The 14,780-nt window shown below is 38.5% G+C and overlaps 1 long non-coding RNA gene across 1 annotated transcript; it reads left to right on the top strand.

Moving 5' to 3' along the window:
- The first annotated feature begins 1,677 nt into the window (after positions 1-1,677).
- LOC143666784 (uncharacterized) lies at positions 1,678-13,505 on the top strand. The gene is made up of 5 exons (XR_013167723.1): positions 1,678-2,060; positions 2,881-3,054; positions 3,408-3,464; positions 5,097-5,181; positions 13,273-13,505. It is a non-coding gene; the product is annotated as an uncharacterized LOC143666784 (long non-coding RNA).
- Positions 13,506-14,780: the final 1,275 nt, after the last annotated feature.

Here is a 14,780-nt window from a genome sequence, read left to right as displayed (position 1 = left end):
CAACCCACATCCATTCAAGTTTTATCATGATATGACTGCTGTCACATCTTCAATCTTCACTTGCAATTCTAGTTCTCTTACTAATTCCACCACATTTGCCGTTCCTTCCTCCAGGGAAATCTTGAACCCCTCGAAGTCATCCATGTGATCTGGAATCAACTTCTTCCAAACTCCTGTGAATATTGATATTTTGCTTCCTCCCATCTAGAATAGTGAATACTTTCAATTTACTATGCCCAAATCCATCAAAGGAATCATTATCTAGAGTAGCTACAGCCTTATGAAATATATTGCTTAAATAATAAGACTTGAAAGTCAAAATTACTCCTTGATCCATGGGCTACAGAATGAACGTTGTGTTGCCAGGCATGAAAACTTAAGAGCCTTTGAATGACCAGGTGCACTGCCAGTGAACAGTAATGTTTTGAAAAGAATTCCTTTTTCTGAGCAGTATGTCTCAACAGTGGGCTTAAAATATTTAGTAAACCATATTGTAAAGATATGTGCTGTGATCCAGGCTTTGTTCCACTTACAAAACACAGAGAGAGTAGATTTTAGCATAATTCTTAGGACCCTAGAATTTTCAGAATGGTAAATGAGCATTGGCTTCAACTTAGTCACCAGCCCATTAGCCCCTATAAAAGAGAATCAGCCTGTCCTTTGAGGCTTTGAAGCCAGGATTTGAATTCTCCTCTCTAGCTATGAAAATCCTAGATGGCATCTTCTTCCAATAGAAGGCTGTTTCGTCCAGATTGAAATCTGCTGTTTCATGTAGCCACCTTCATCAATCATCTTAGCTAGAGTTTCTGGAAAATTTATTTCAGCTTCTACATCAATATTTGCTAATTCACCTTGTACTTTTATAATACGGAGTTGGTTTCTTTCCTTAAACCTCATGAATCAACCTCTGCTAGCTTTACAGTTTTCTTCTGAAGCTTCCTCACCTCTCTCAGTCTTAGAATTGAAGGGAGTTAGAGCCTAGATTTGGATTAGGTTTTGGCTTAAGGAAATGTTGTGGCCACTTTGATCTATCCAGACCACTAACACTTTCTCTATATCAGCAATAAGGCTGCTTCACTTTCTTATCCTTCATATGTTCACTGGAGTAACAGATTTAATTTCCTCCAAGAACTTTTCCTTCACATTCACAACTTGGCTGTTTGGCATAAGAGGCCTAGCTTTGGGCCTGTCTTGGTTTTTGACATGCCTTCCTCATTAAGCTTAATCATTTCCAGCTTTTGATTTAAAGTGAGAGACATTTGACTCTTCCTTTGATGTGGAAATATAAAGGCCAATGTAGAATTATTAATTGGCCTAATTTCAGTATTGTTGGGTTTCAGTGAATAGGGACACCCGAAGACAGGATGAGAGATGGGGAGATGGCCAGTTGGTGGATCAATCAGAAAACACAACATTTATGGATCAAGTTTGGCATGGTTTGTGGCACCCCAAAACAATTACTTGTGATGGTTAGGTTCTGGTGTCAACTTCACCAGTTAATGCTGTCTGGTTATCTGGTCGGGCAAGCACTGGCCTGACCGTTGCTACAGAGATATTTCCTGGCTGGTTGATACACCAGAAAGCTGTATTATTAAATCATTAGTCAGTTGATTGCAGCGGCTGATTACATCTATGCTCAACTAAGGGTGTGTCCCCTGCAAATGATATCCAGTCAGCTGAAAACTTCTAAGGAAGAAGAGAGACCTTTTCACTGCTTCTTCAGCCAGTGAGCCTTTCCTATGGCATTCATCCAGACCCTTCATCAGAGCCACCAGCTTCACAGCCTGCCCTGCAGATTTTGGACTCTTCCATTCCCATGGTTGTGTGAGACTCCTTTATAACTCTTGTATTTACAGATCTCTCCTGTTGGTTCTGTTTCTCTAGAGACCCTGACTAATGCATTACTATAGTAACATCAAAGATCATCAGTCACAGATCATCACAACAGATATAATAATAATGAGAAAGTCTGAAATATTGTGAGAATTACCAAACTATGACACAGAGACATAAAGTGAGCACAAGCTGTTGGAAAAATGGTGCCAAAAGACTTGCTTGAGGTAGGGTTGCCACAACACTTCAATTTTAAAAAAGAAGCACAATAAAACAAGGTATACCTGTAAAGCAATGATTAGAGCACAGCAGTTAACATTTGCCTATTATTAACTATATGCCTGGTATTCTGTCCACTGACTTATATATGTTATCTTCTTTAATCCTCCTATGAGTATTATGAGATTTGTAATATTATCTCCATTCTACAATATGGAAACTGAGGCATAGAGTGGTTAAGCACCTTGCCCAAGGTCGCAGTGCTGGGAAGTGGCAGAACCCCTCAGTGTCAGAGCAGGGTTGGAACCAAACCAGAGCTTACGGGATAAGACTGTCACCCTGTACTGCCTCGACGGTGCACAGGCATGCATAGGATATGAAGAAATTTGGTCAAACAAATGAAGTTGACAATATTCAACCACTTCTAGCCTACAAATGGTAACTCCTGTGGTTTAATCTAATGGAAGATAGAAATAAGGTAGAAACTCAGGCTTTTAGATCAGAGCTAGAATCCCTGGGGATGTTGGGCTTTAGCTGAGTTTGCAAAGATGCAGAGGCAAAGAAAGTTTTGGAAGGAGTAACTAGGCTGAAAGCAGAGCAGGAGTAAAGTTGCCGGGTCATGAAAGAATTGAATGAAATCGTACTGACTGGAGCTTTGGGTGTTTGCTGAAGAGTGGGAAATGAGTCTAAAAACATTCAGGCCAGAACCTGAAGACCCTGGGATTAAATTGAATCTGAACCCTTCATCTGAAAACTGCAGCCACTCTGATTCCTTGCCCAGTTCTCTTCCTAGTATAATACATGTACCGATTTACTCCAACTCTTTAGGGACTCGGTACCTTGCTGCCTTCTGTGGAGTTGCAAGCTTCCAAGCTTAACACATAGAAGGAGCTCAACAAATATCGACTGACCAGAAAATTGACTGCCTAAAGAATATTGTGGTGATTGTCTTATCAGATCCATGGAGAAGAACTGCATGGGTTAACCTGTCATTTCAAGCAGGTTATAAAACATCCTTTGATGCTTATTATTGAGGGGTGGGGCATGTTGTTTTTAGTTTTTTCTTTAATTTTTAAGCCCATTTTAGGTTGAAGCAGTGAAAGACATCCTAAAGCCAAAGGCTATATTACTGCAAGATGTATATTTAAATTCAGGTTTGACTAATTTGTATTCAGCACTTAATGTGTTGTCAGGTACTTTCACATAACTAAATTTACCGAATCTTCAAAATAACCTTGAAAAGTAGGTTATATTAGATCTTTCCATTATATAGATAAGGAAACTGAGTCAGGTATGTTAAGAGACCTGCTCATGCAATCCAACTTTGAACCTGGTCTCCTTGTTCTTTGTCATAGCTTTTTCATCTACAAAGATGCTGCTGAGAATCTACTGTGAAAATGATGTTGATGAAGGTAATGATATTAATTATGATGATGGTAGTAGTAATCATAAGAGTAATAATTGTAAACATTGATTGCTTCACAATGTGCCAGATACTGCTGTAGGCACTTTAAGTAATAGCTTCATTTACCCTTCAGAGACCTTCTATAATGAGGTTTTTTGTTTTTTTTTTAATTATCCCCAGTTTCTAATGAGGCTCATGAGGGCAAAGCAAACTGCCGGGATCAGGGAGCTTATTCATGGTAGTGTCGGGATTTGAAGCTAGAACTGGGGGAGTCTGTACTAGAATCATCTGTCTGTTCTAGGTTCCAGCCATCTCACTCCTCCTCTGCTAAGAAGGAAAAACAGAAGGAAAAAACCTCTTCTTGTAGTTCATAGCAAGATTCTCACCATCCTGTGTCACCATGACAACTAGCCCTCGTCAATCTCCTCACAAGGAGGGAAAAAGCAAAACTCAAACAGATCTTGTGCAGGGACGTTCTGAAGGCAAACACAGAGGCCAGTGTGCCCAGGTCCCTGATGTCCTTACTTAAATAGGGTGAATCACTCCTGGAATGGGAGCTGGGGAGCAGGCCAGGTTCCTAAAGAGGGAAGGCTAATGGTGCTCTTGGAGAGCTTTTGGGTGACTTTGAAACTGAATTCTTTAACCTCCAGAATCTGAGCTCATAAATGAGCAGATTAGAAACCAGAGGGAAGAAACAAATGTGAGTTCCTGGCAAGTGATTTCAGAGCATCACAGCTTCCTTCTTAGGCTGACATCATCTTTTTTTGCCTCTTTTGCCCAATCTTTGGCAAAGGTATATCTGTTTGAAGACTATCAAGCCCCAAAGAATGTAGACTCTAAGAAAGCAGGGGACACATCATACTATTCAATTCTGTATGCACAGTGTCTACACAGAGCCTGACTCATGGTGGGGTGCTTAATAACTATTGATCAATTGACTGACTGATTGCAGATACAGGAGGTGTGATATGGTTGGGTCAGGATCATTTTGTTTCCAATATCTGATAACTTAAAGCAGAATGTTTTGGCCTTTCTAGGTGATTAACAATTAGATTGAGATTTGAATGACAAGAAGAAGCCAGTTAGATAAATATGGGAAGGAGACTTCCAGGCAGAAGGAGCAGCAAATTTAAAGTATCTGAGATGGGAAAGGTTTTGGCATGTTGTCCACCAGTCAGCTACTGTGCCTTGGAGAAAAGTGGGGATAGAGTGGGTAGGTGGGAGGATACGATGATGGCGAGGCAGGTGGGGCCAGCTCCTGTAGCAAGGGGAAGCAATTCCAATTTTATTGTAAGTGAGATGTGAAACCATTAGAGGGCTTTAAGCCAAAAAAAAGAAAGGATATGTCATTCATTCTGGTGCCCTGAATCCTTGGCATATAACAGGTGCTCAAAAACTGGATGAATGAGCTGAGATAATGCATATAAAGTGCTTTTTAAACAAAGAAGTGTTTCAGAAATGACAGTCATCATCATTTGGAGAAAAATAAGACACTGCCCCCAATATCATTCTTTTAGATGGCAAAGCTATTACAGGCTTCTGGGTAATGAGAGTGGAAATCATGAGGCACCTGATTTTTACAGTATCTCTTTTCTGTTGAAATAATTTCAAACTATACCAAGGTATATGTTTCTTGTAGCACTGGCCAGACTCCAGGAGATACTTCCACAACAAATTCACTCATGGGCACCTGAGTCAGAACAACCAGTCCAAGAAGCAAAGAGGTAATGGGCTTTGATGTCTGAGGTTCACAGGGTCTGATATGTAGGATGTACATATGGAAGAGACCATGGCTCCTTCATCAACCCCATTTCCCCACCATTGTCCTTCTCATGGCATTTATTTGGAAACCATGATGGCTGTAATTGTGGCATGGTGGAGGGTACAGGGAGAAAAAGGTAACTGCAGTGGCTTATTGCAACCTGGGGCGCAAACTGCTCTTGCAAGAACCAAAGGGGAGAAGTAGGTAAGAGAGAAGAAGCAGTAGGCACAGTATACTCTGGGTAGATTATAATGCACTATTTCTGATAAATGAAGAACTACACACTGTGTTAAATAACCCATAAATAAATTCCCACTGCACTGTCAGTAGTGCAGGGGTTTGCTCCTCTACCCATACCCGATAGTCACCAGACTTCACAAATATGGCCGGCAGGCAGCAGGGCACATTAATCAGCCTTCCAACCAAAGGTTCGAGAAAAGGGCAGATGATTAGGGAAGGTTGGCGGACAATTAGGGAAACCAAGGAAGATCCACCAAATTGTCCATTAGCAAGACCACACCTGCCCAAACCTCTCTTCACTGAAGTTTAAGAATATTAAAGAAGAATAAAAAACAACTCTGGTCTATGAAACAACTCCCTGTCATAAATGAAATGGGATATTGCATTCAAGATGCATAGAAAGTGCACACATTTTCTAAAGATTTACTATGAGAAAGAAAAGAAAATTTTAGAAAGCATCTGGTATGTTGTAGATAAAACTTAAGAAAACACAGACTTGTAGGGAAATGGTTATATAAATTGAGTTGCATCCATATGGTAGAATATTAGGCAGCCATTAAAAACATGTTTTCAAAGACTAAATAATGATATGGAGAAATGCTTACAATAGAATTTTAATTTTTAAAGACAGATTTTAAAATAATGTATGCCAAAGAATCTCAACCTATATATGAATGTTCCTAGCAGTTTTATTCATAATAGCAAAAAAAAAAAAAAAAAAAAACTGGAAACAAATCAAATGTCTTTCAATGGGATGGCTCTCAAAAGCATTACACTAAACAAAACGAAATATTAAAGTCACTTTCAAGAGATGATATACTCTATGATCCATTTGTATAGCACTCTTGAAGTAGCAAGGCTGCAGAGATAAGGGACAGTTTAGTGGTTGCCAGGGAAAGGCATGGAGGGGAGGGTGTGACTATAAAGGGGTAGCAAAAGGGAGCTCCTCTGAGGTTATGGAACAGTTCTGTATTGTACTGTAGTGGTGGTTACACCAATCTATGGGATACAATTGCATAGAACCATAGACATACACACGTACTAATAAATGCATATGAAGTGGTGAAAACAGAATAACATCTGTAGTCTAGATACTAGTATTATACCAAATGCCAGTTTTCTAGTTTTGATATTGTACTAAAGTGAGTCACATGAGAGGGTACCAATAGGCAACATTAGAAGAAGTATCCACAGGACTCTATGTATTATTTTTTTCAATATCCCTGAGTCTATAATTACTTCAAAATAAAAAGTAAAAAAAAAAAAAAAAAAGTATAACAAAGAATCCCAATTTCGTTAAAAAAGAAATACAGATTTCTACTAGAAGAAAATACTCCATTATATTAACAGTGGTTTTGCCTGGAATAGGATAATGGTTATTTTTATATTCTTTCACATGCTTTTCCTAAACTGTCTACAGTAAACATGTGTTACTTTTAGAATCTGAAAAAAACTTTATCATTATTATAAGTTTATTGTTTGGAAGAAAATATTTGATCAATGAAAAATAAATATTCAAGGAAAAATATATAAAATAATGCAACAAAAGAGAATTGAGTAAAAGAAGGGCAGAGACAAAAATGTCCACATAAGGTAAGGAGGCACTGTAAGAAAATTAAAAATGTGGTAGTAAGGTAAAATCATACCTTGAAAGCTGTACAGAATACTACATAAACTAATCTCACGATGTTTGTGTTTGTCCTACACAAAACACAAAAACCTTGCTCCAATGCAGGACACAAGAACAAAGACATGAAATAGTAAGAGATAAGATGACAGACGTGGAGGATTGACCATGAAGCGCCACATACCACTAACTGGTTTTTCCCCAAGAGCAATCAGAATTAGGAGAAAAGCAATCATCACAGATAGAAAGCACAAAAGGGTCTTCCAGATTTGTAGATGACCTGAATTTGTAGTTGGAATAGATGAATACCACCATCTAAAATTAACATGATAATGTTTTAGAATTTCAAGGGTAAATTGTTAAAATTCTTCATGCAGCCATGAAGAAAACAAAATAAAACAGAATACCTTAAAAACGGTTTACCTAGAAATATTAAAGCATCTAACTGGTATCAAGCTTTTCTTCTATAATATCAATCAACATTTGAGGAGGAAAGTTTATGACCCAAGAACTACTAAGTTGTTAATTGGTGTGTGAGGCAATAAGATTCTCTTAATAAATAACAAATGACATTTAATATATTCAACACCTATTACTAAGCAAACTTAGTGCCTCAAGACGATTTTTAATTGTCTTAAATCAATGGTCAATATCACATATGGATTTGCTTTAAATAAAATTAATAACAATAAGACAAAAAAATCCACTGTTATTCCTAAATGTTCTGTATCTTCTAGTCAACCTAGTATGTCATGGGAAATAAAAAAGGAAGCAAAATTATCATGACTTCATTAAAATGTGATTTCCTACTTAGAAAAAAATTCAGCTGAAAGTTGGAAATAAATACATGTTCAGAAGTTACCAAATCAATATGTTCACCTTCTCCCTATATATTTCCAATAAAGCAGTTAGAAACTGCAAAATATATTCTATTCACAGTAGGAATAACAAAAATAAAGTGCCTAGAACTATTTTAATGGGCAAGATACACAGACAGAAAGAGATGCAATCTTTGCTGAGATTTATATATATATATAAAAAGTTGAAGAGCTCAATGTGCCATTTTACTCTGTAAGATAACTTGATTTATTAAAATATCACTTTTTCCAAAATTAATTAACGCATTTAATTCAATGCCAATCAGTGATGCTTGGACAAATATCTAGTTGTTGTGGTGGAAAACAATACCTAAACTGACAAGAAACACCAAAATAAATTCCAATCAGATTAAATGTTAAATGCAAATATATAAATAAAATCATAAAAAAGAACACAAGTAAGAAAATATTTTATGTCTGAAGTAGAAGAAATTTGTAAGTAATGGAGTAAATCATGAAGCAAATACAAATTTTATTATATATAGCACATATTTAAAGAATAAACAAAATAAGAGAAAATGACAAATTAAAAATATGTCAGATAAAATTTTGATATATATGAATCCACAGTAAAATAATAATAGCAAAATTGACAAAGGACATGAACAGGCAATTCAAATAAAAGAAGCCCAAATGACAACATGATGAAAAAAAGATCAGTTTCATTACTACAGAGATTAAAAAGAAATGCAAATAAATAGGATCCCTTTTTTCCTATCAAATAAAAAGAAGAAAAAATTTTAAGTTGTAATAGTCAATGCTGATGTTGATATGGTAAAATGCTAACTATATACATGCGGGTGGCACAGGAAATTGGTACAAAGTTTATAGTAAACAATTTGGCAATAAGTTTCAAAATGTCTTAAAAATATTCTACCTCGAGTTAATAGTTCTTTTAGAAATTTCCCTTAAGAAAATAGCCATGTGTGTCCTTTAGAAAATGGTGATAATTTTGTGCGCAAGGATACCCAACACAATCATTTGGATGAAAGATATCAGAAGAGTACCATTCTTTGATCACACCAAGAAAATGGAGAGACCAGTCTTGTCAGTGAATTTGGAAGAAGAAATTGGGCCTGCACAGTCTTGCCTTCTAGCCTATCCTCCATTTGGTCATAACTGCCTTCCTATAGAGAAGGTGCCTTCTAGTCTGCCCTTCTGACATATGGTGAAGGGCCTGTCCCTGGGCAGGTGGCCTGAAGTTTGCCAGCACAGCCTGTGTCAGGTTGGGCAATGGTCAAATTCCTGGGTACAGTATCATGGAGGTGTTACCCCACTGAGCTCATATTCTCCAAACTAGTAATTCATCAGTAACTAGGCTGACAGTTTGATCCCCACCTGTATTTTTTTTTTGGCATGGGCAGGCACCAGGAATTGAACCCAGGTCTCCAGCATGGCAGGTGAGAAATCTGCCACTGAGCTACAATTACACCCCCACCCCCACCTGTTTTAATTCTCTATGTCTAACCCTCAACAGGTTCTGAAATTGGGCATGCACAAAAAAGGTACAGTTTTCAGGCCCTCTCAGGCCCCAGCTTGGTGATATTTATAACCACATGCCAAAGACAGAAAACAACAGAGTTATGGCAAACAAGGGGATTGATAAATCAATATTCATTTACCGTAAGAAGGAATATTGAACAGACTTTAAAATTGGTTTTCTCTGAGAAGACAAAGGAAAATGAACATTATTTAAGATCAAATGGAGGAAAGCGTGTAACAAAAAATAGCGTTTATATAAATATATATATAAATTGTGAATATATAGGGGAAATAAATGACTAGAAGAAAATATCTTCAGGTTCTGGGGATGTGGGTGATTCTTAATATGTTCTCCTTTCAACCTTTTTATATTATATAAATTCTCTACAGTATGTTTGTGCTGCTTTTATAATCGGGGGAAAAAGTACACATTATTTTGGAAGAAAGCAGAATCTCAGAGGTCACAATGACTTTGTACTATTTCTCCTCTGCTCATCAGGAGGAATAAACCCTTTGATTTTGGCCCAGAGAGCTTCAAACATATGAGTACAAACCCCCTAAAGGTTTATTCTGAAACAATTCACAAAATTGGTCTCAGGCAGAGAATCTGACAACTCTTAGTCCTTTTGTCCTTGGACAGGGTCAGGGCATCCATCCGTATACCCATGCAAAGAGCAATGGTTGAGCAGGAGCCACGTGCCTAGCACTGTGCTCAGAGCCACATACACAGCCTTGAGAAGTTCCGTGCTCACCCGCTAAGGAAGGCTACAAGACAGAAAGACAGACATGCAAATAAAAAGAGTGGAGTGGTAAATAGATGCTGCACTGAGGTACCCTCGGGGTCCTGTGGTTTCAGAAATGGAGGAACCAGCATCAGCCTCCCTAGGATTTTCATGGAAGGAAATAACATTTGGTCTGGGTCTTGAAAGATCAAGAACAAAGTGGACAAAGTATTCCAGCTATAGTAAAAGGAGAGAGATGGAGAGGGAGAGAGTGATGATAGAGATGAAGATAAAAGTGATAGAGATAGTGAAGAGGATAGAGAAGATGGGGGGGCAGGAGAGCTGTAGATTTATGGAGTAACTACCTGTGTCTTAAAAAGTAGAGTGAGGAGGTGGGTGTGCCAGTGTACCAGTAAAGGTTCTCGGGGTTATGAATCACAGGGACTGACTCTAACCAAGGGAGTAAAGGAACTTGCTTAAAGGAGGTAGATTCCCGAAGTATCACTTGTGGAAAATGCAACAGGGTGGATCACCCATTTTCAGTCCATTATTACACACAAGTTAATTCTAAGGAGGGAGAATTTAAGAAATCCAGCATAAGTCACTTAGCATAAGTCACTCTAGCCCTTTGGCTAGAGAAGGGCCATGCACTTTGATTGACAGCCCTGCCAGACAGTGTCAAACGCAGACAGGACAATTTCCCCAATGCCAAACCTAATACTCTTGCCTGGAAGAGTGGTTCTCAACCATGTATGAGTTTGCCTCCCAGGGTACATGCAATATTTGTCAATGTCTTGAGATAGGAAGGCTTATCACATTTGTCACAATTCAGTGGGGTAGGGGGAGGAGAAAGGGTGAAAATGCTATCAGCACATAGCTGAAGTACAGGGATGCTGCTAAACAACTGCATAGGACAGCCCGTCCAAACAGAGAAGTATGTAGCCCAAGATGTCAGTTTGCTGAGGTTGAGAACCCTGACTTAGAATTGTGGGGATAGAAACAGCTGAAGGCCAGGAGGAAAGGGAGAAAGAGTGGTAGAAGTGAGGATGGAGTCATGAAATGACTTGGGAGGAAACTACATTTTATTTTGAGGGCAATGGGAAGGCTGAGGAAAGAGGTTTAGGTCAGGGAGGGATAAGATTTGTGTGGCAAGCATGAGCATGTTATTACCTATAACAATCCCTTCTTCATCAACTTCACAGCAATCTTCTTCATTTGTAATGACTTATCTTTTAAGCTTTGTTTGTTCACTAATTGCCTACTACTAATCAGCGAGCTTCATGTAGGCCAGGCCTGTGTCTGCTTTATTTACTGCAGTATTACAGTGGCTAGCATGGTACGCACCACATAGTAGAGTTTAATAGATAATTAAATATTTATTAAAGTATGAAAGAATAAATTAATGGATGGATGGATTGATGGCTAGATGGATGGATGAAGTGGTATGAAATAATAAAAAGATATGGCACTTAAAAATACTTTGCTAGAGCACAGTATAATATTATAAGAAATGGTTCTAGCATTTAAAAATACTTTGTACAGAAGAGACTATATAATTTTCGGTTATGTTCTTCAATATTGCCTCTGCAGTTGTCAGAATTCTGCCTAAAATGTTCCAAAGCAAGTATATGGAGAAAAAAGAAAAGAACCTGGATGATGTAGGCCCATGATCGCCACATTTTACAGGCACTGATTGAGCACATGATGTGCGTGGCTCCATGCTAGGAGCTGCAGGATGTGCAAAGGGTGTTCCAGATGTGGTTTTTGCCTGGGGAAAGCAGAAATACACCAGAATAACTTCAAGGCCACATGTCATCAGGGGCTGAAAAGGATATCATACAAGTCATTTATTCACTCAACAAATGTGTTCAGGCACTATGCTAGATATAGAATATCCGTTGGTTAAAAAGACAGACCTGGCCTTTATCCCTTTGATATTTAAAACCTATTGGAAGAGACAGATAATAAATGAGTAAACAAAGAATTATGTAATTATAAATTGTGACAAGCATTAATAATAACACAGAATACAGTGATAAAGAAAAACTGTGGGGTGGTCAATCTGATTCCTACTTAAAGGAATGCCTTCTAAGCCAGGTCTGAGGATGAACTGAAGCCAGTCACACTAAAACAGAGGAAAGCATGTTCCAGGTCGAGGGAACAGTAAAGCATACGCTTTGAGTTAGGGAAGGGCTTGGCATATTTGAGTATCCGAAAGGAGACCAGCATTGGTCGGGCATAGTGAGTAAGGGGGAAATGGCATCATAGTATGAGATATAGTCAGTGCACAAGTCACACAGGGTTTTGTAGATTATGCCAAGCATTTGAATTTTGTTTAGGTTATCTATTGCTGAGCAAAGAACTGTTTATATCAAATCTTAGCACTTAATAATAATTTCTTGTTCTCATGATTCTGTGCATTGCCTGGGAGATTCTTTTGCTAATATTTGCTGGGTTCAGTCATGCTGACAATGTCACATAGCAACTGAGCTGAGTTGGAAGGTTCAAGAACGTCTCTCTCTGTCTATAGGCATCTGGAAGCAAAGAAGGAGCTTTCCAAGAGACAAAGTAGGAAGTTGCAGGTCTTTTAAAGCCCAGCTTTGTATTTCATACAGCATCACTTCTGCCACATTCTGTTGATCAAAAACAGTCATAGGGCCATCCCAGATTCAAGGGAAGGGGAAATGGACTATTTCTTGATGGTGGGAGTAACACAGAATTTGTGGCTATCTTTAATCCACCATAGATTTTTAACTTAAATGCCTAAAGTCACTGACAATTTTAAAACAAGGATGGACTAGAATAGATGTATGATTTTCAAATGGTTGCACTAAGCCTTCCATGGAGAGAATGGGTTACAGAGGGGCAAGAATGAGGTCAGGCATGCATCCTACATGTTGCCACCACAGCATAAATAAGGAAGGTGAGTTAAAACAAAGACGTGAAAGCCAGGTGTGGTGGACTAAAGCTGGACCCCAGTTTGGACATGTTCTTGGTCTTGGGTGGCATTCTGGTAGGGTGGATCCACTGTCAATAGGATCTCTTTAAGCTGTTAGCCTCAGTTAAGGTGCAACCCAATTGAATAAGTTTGGGTTTTAAATCAGATTACTGCAGTCCTTTATAAGAAGAATGAACATCAGACAGAGAGAAGCCACAGGGAGCCAGCTAAAAGCAGAAGTCAGTGGAACCCAGGAGAGAAAGAAGATGCCATGTTTACATTGCCATGAGAGAGAAAATCCAAGGACAAAGTAGAGCCTGCAGCTAGCCCAAGATCACACGGTCTTCTGAGACAGAGCATCATCTTACTGCGTGGCTTTTGGACTTCTCCTGGCCTCAAAGCAATGATACAATAAATTCCTGTTGCTTAGGCCAATCCATTGTAAGATATTTGCTTTAACAGCAGAGAAATGAAAACACCCAGTACAATATAAAGTAGCAGAAAGATAAGACCACCCTCTAATGTGGTCCATATACCTTAAGCAAATACCCCAAAAGCAGGCATTCAAAAATCCTCTAAGTGAATTTGCAGAAGTGTCCGAGTTTACCAGAATCAGCATTGGCTTTGTGGTCCAACATAGCCAAATTCAAGTCCTGGTTTTGCTACTCAGTAGTGTCTTGATTCTAAAATGGATATCTTGACATTTAGGGTTTTTATGAGGATTCATGTAATTCACATAAAACAACATAATGCCTAGGTACTACATAAATTTTATTTTCCTTCCTTCCTTATAGTACCCAAATTGTAGTAATATCAAAACGTAAGGCTTCATAGAGATGTAAAAGAGCAAATTAAAAAGCACACACCATTGATATGCCATTTGTCCGAAATGACCACAACCAACCGATTCTCTTCCCTGAGATTTCCAACACCCCTGAAGTAGCTGGGCCGAAAGTGGCCACACATGGAAAACTCAGACCAGCATTGCTCTTTCAGCTGCTGGGAACATTGCTCCAAGCCAAATCCAAAAATAATCACATTAGTCACATTTGAAGCACTAAGCAGAAACAAAAAGAAATCAAAATTAATTTCAATACTTACAGTGACAGCAGCAATTAAGGTGACAAGATTATGGAAATCATCACCATCACTGGAGATCTTTGCCTAAGGGGGAAAAGTTACCAGTGATATAGAAGGACTGAGAAACAGGAAGACTTGAGCTGTTGTGGGATGAAACACAGTGTTATCAACATATGGGCCACCAGCACTTGGGGGATTCCAAATGGGCATTTCTTCATATAATAATAGTAACATATTTTGTCCCTACTATGTGACCAGGATCTTTAAATAATTACCTCTAGTTTTCACATCAACTTTCAAAGACAGCTATTATTGTTCTCATTTTACAGATGAAGAAACCTAGTCCTAGAAATGTTAAATAAATTAGCGAGTCCACGTTGATTGAAAGAGCAGAGCCAAAATTAGAATGAAGGCCTTCCTCACCTGAGATCCCATGGCCACCCCACTGCCCTGCCTTTTTTGATAACAATTATAGTCCCAGAAGCCAATCTGATGTCCCTGGCTTCCTCTAGCTCCGTGCCTATGTCCTAGGAATTAGAGACAGGCTGCTCTTTTCAGTTCAAAGTTTCCATAAATTGTCTTTCCTTCGTATTT

The sequence above is a fragment of the Tamandua tetradactyla genome, chromosome 23, assembly GCF_023851605.1.
Source record: "Tamandua tetradactyla isolate mTamTet1 chromosome 23, mTamTet1.pri, whole genome shotgun sequence".
Taxonomy (NCBI): Eukaryota; Metazoa; Chordata; class Mammalia; order Pilosa; family Myrmecophagidae; genus Tamandua; species Tamandua tetradactyla.
Note: the sequence above shows the minus strand (reverse complement) of the source record. Positions and strands in the feature narration are given on the sequence as shown.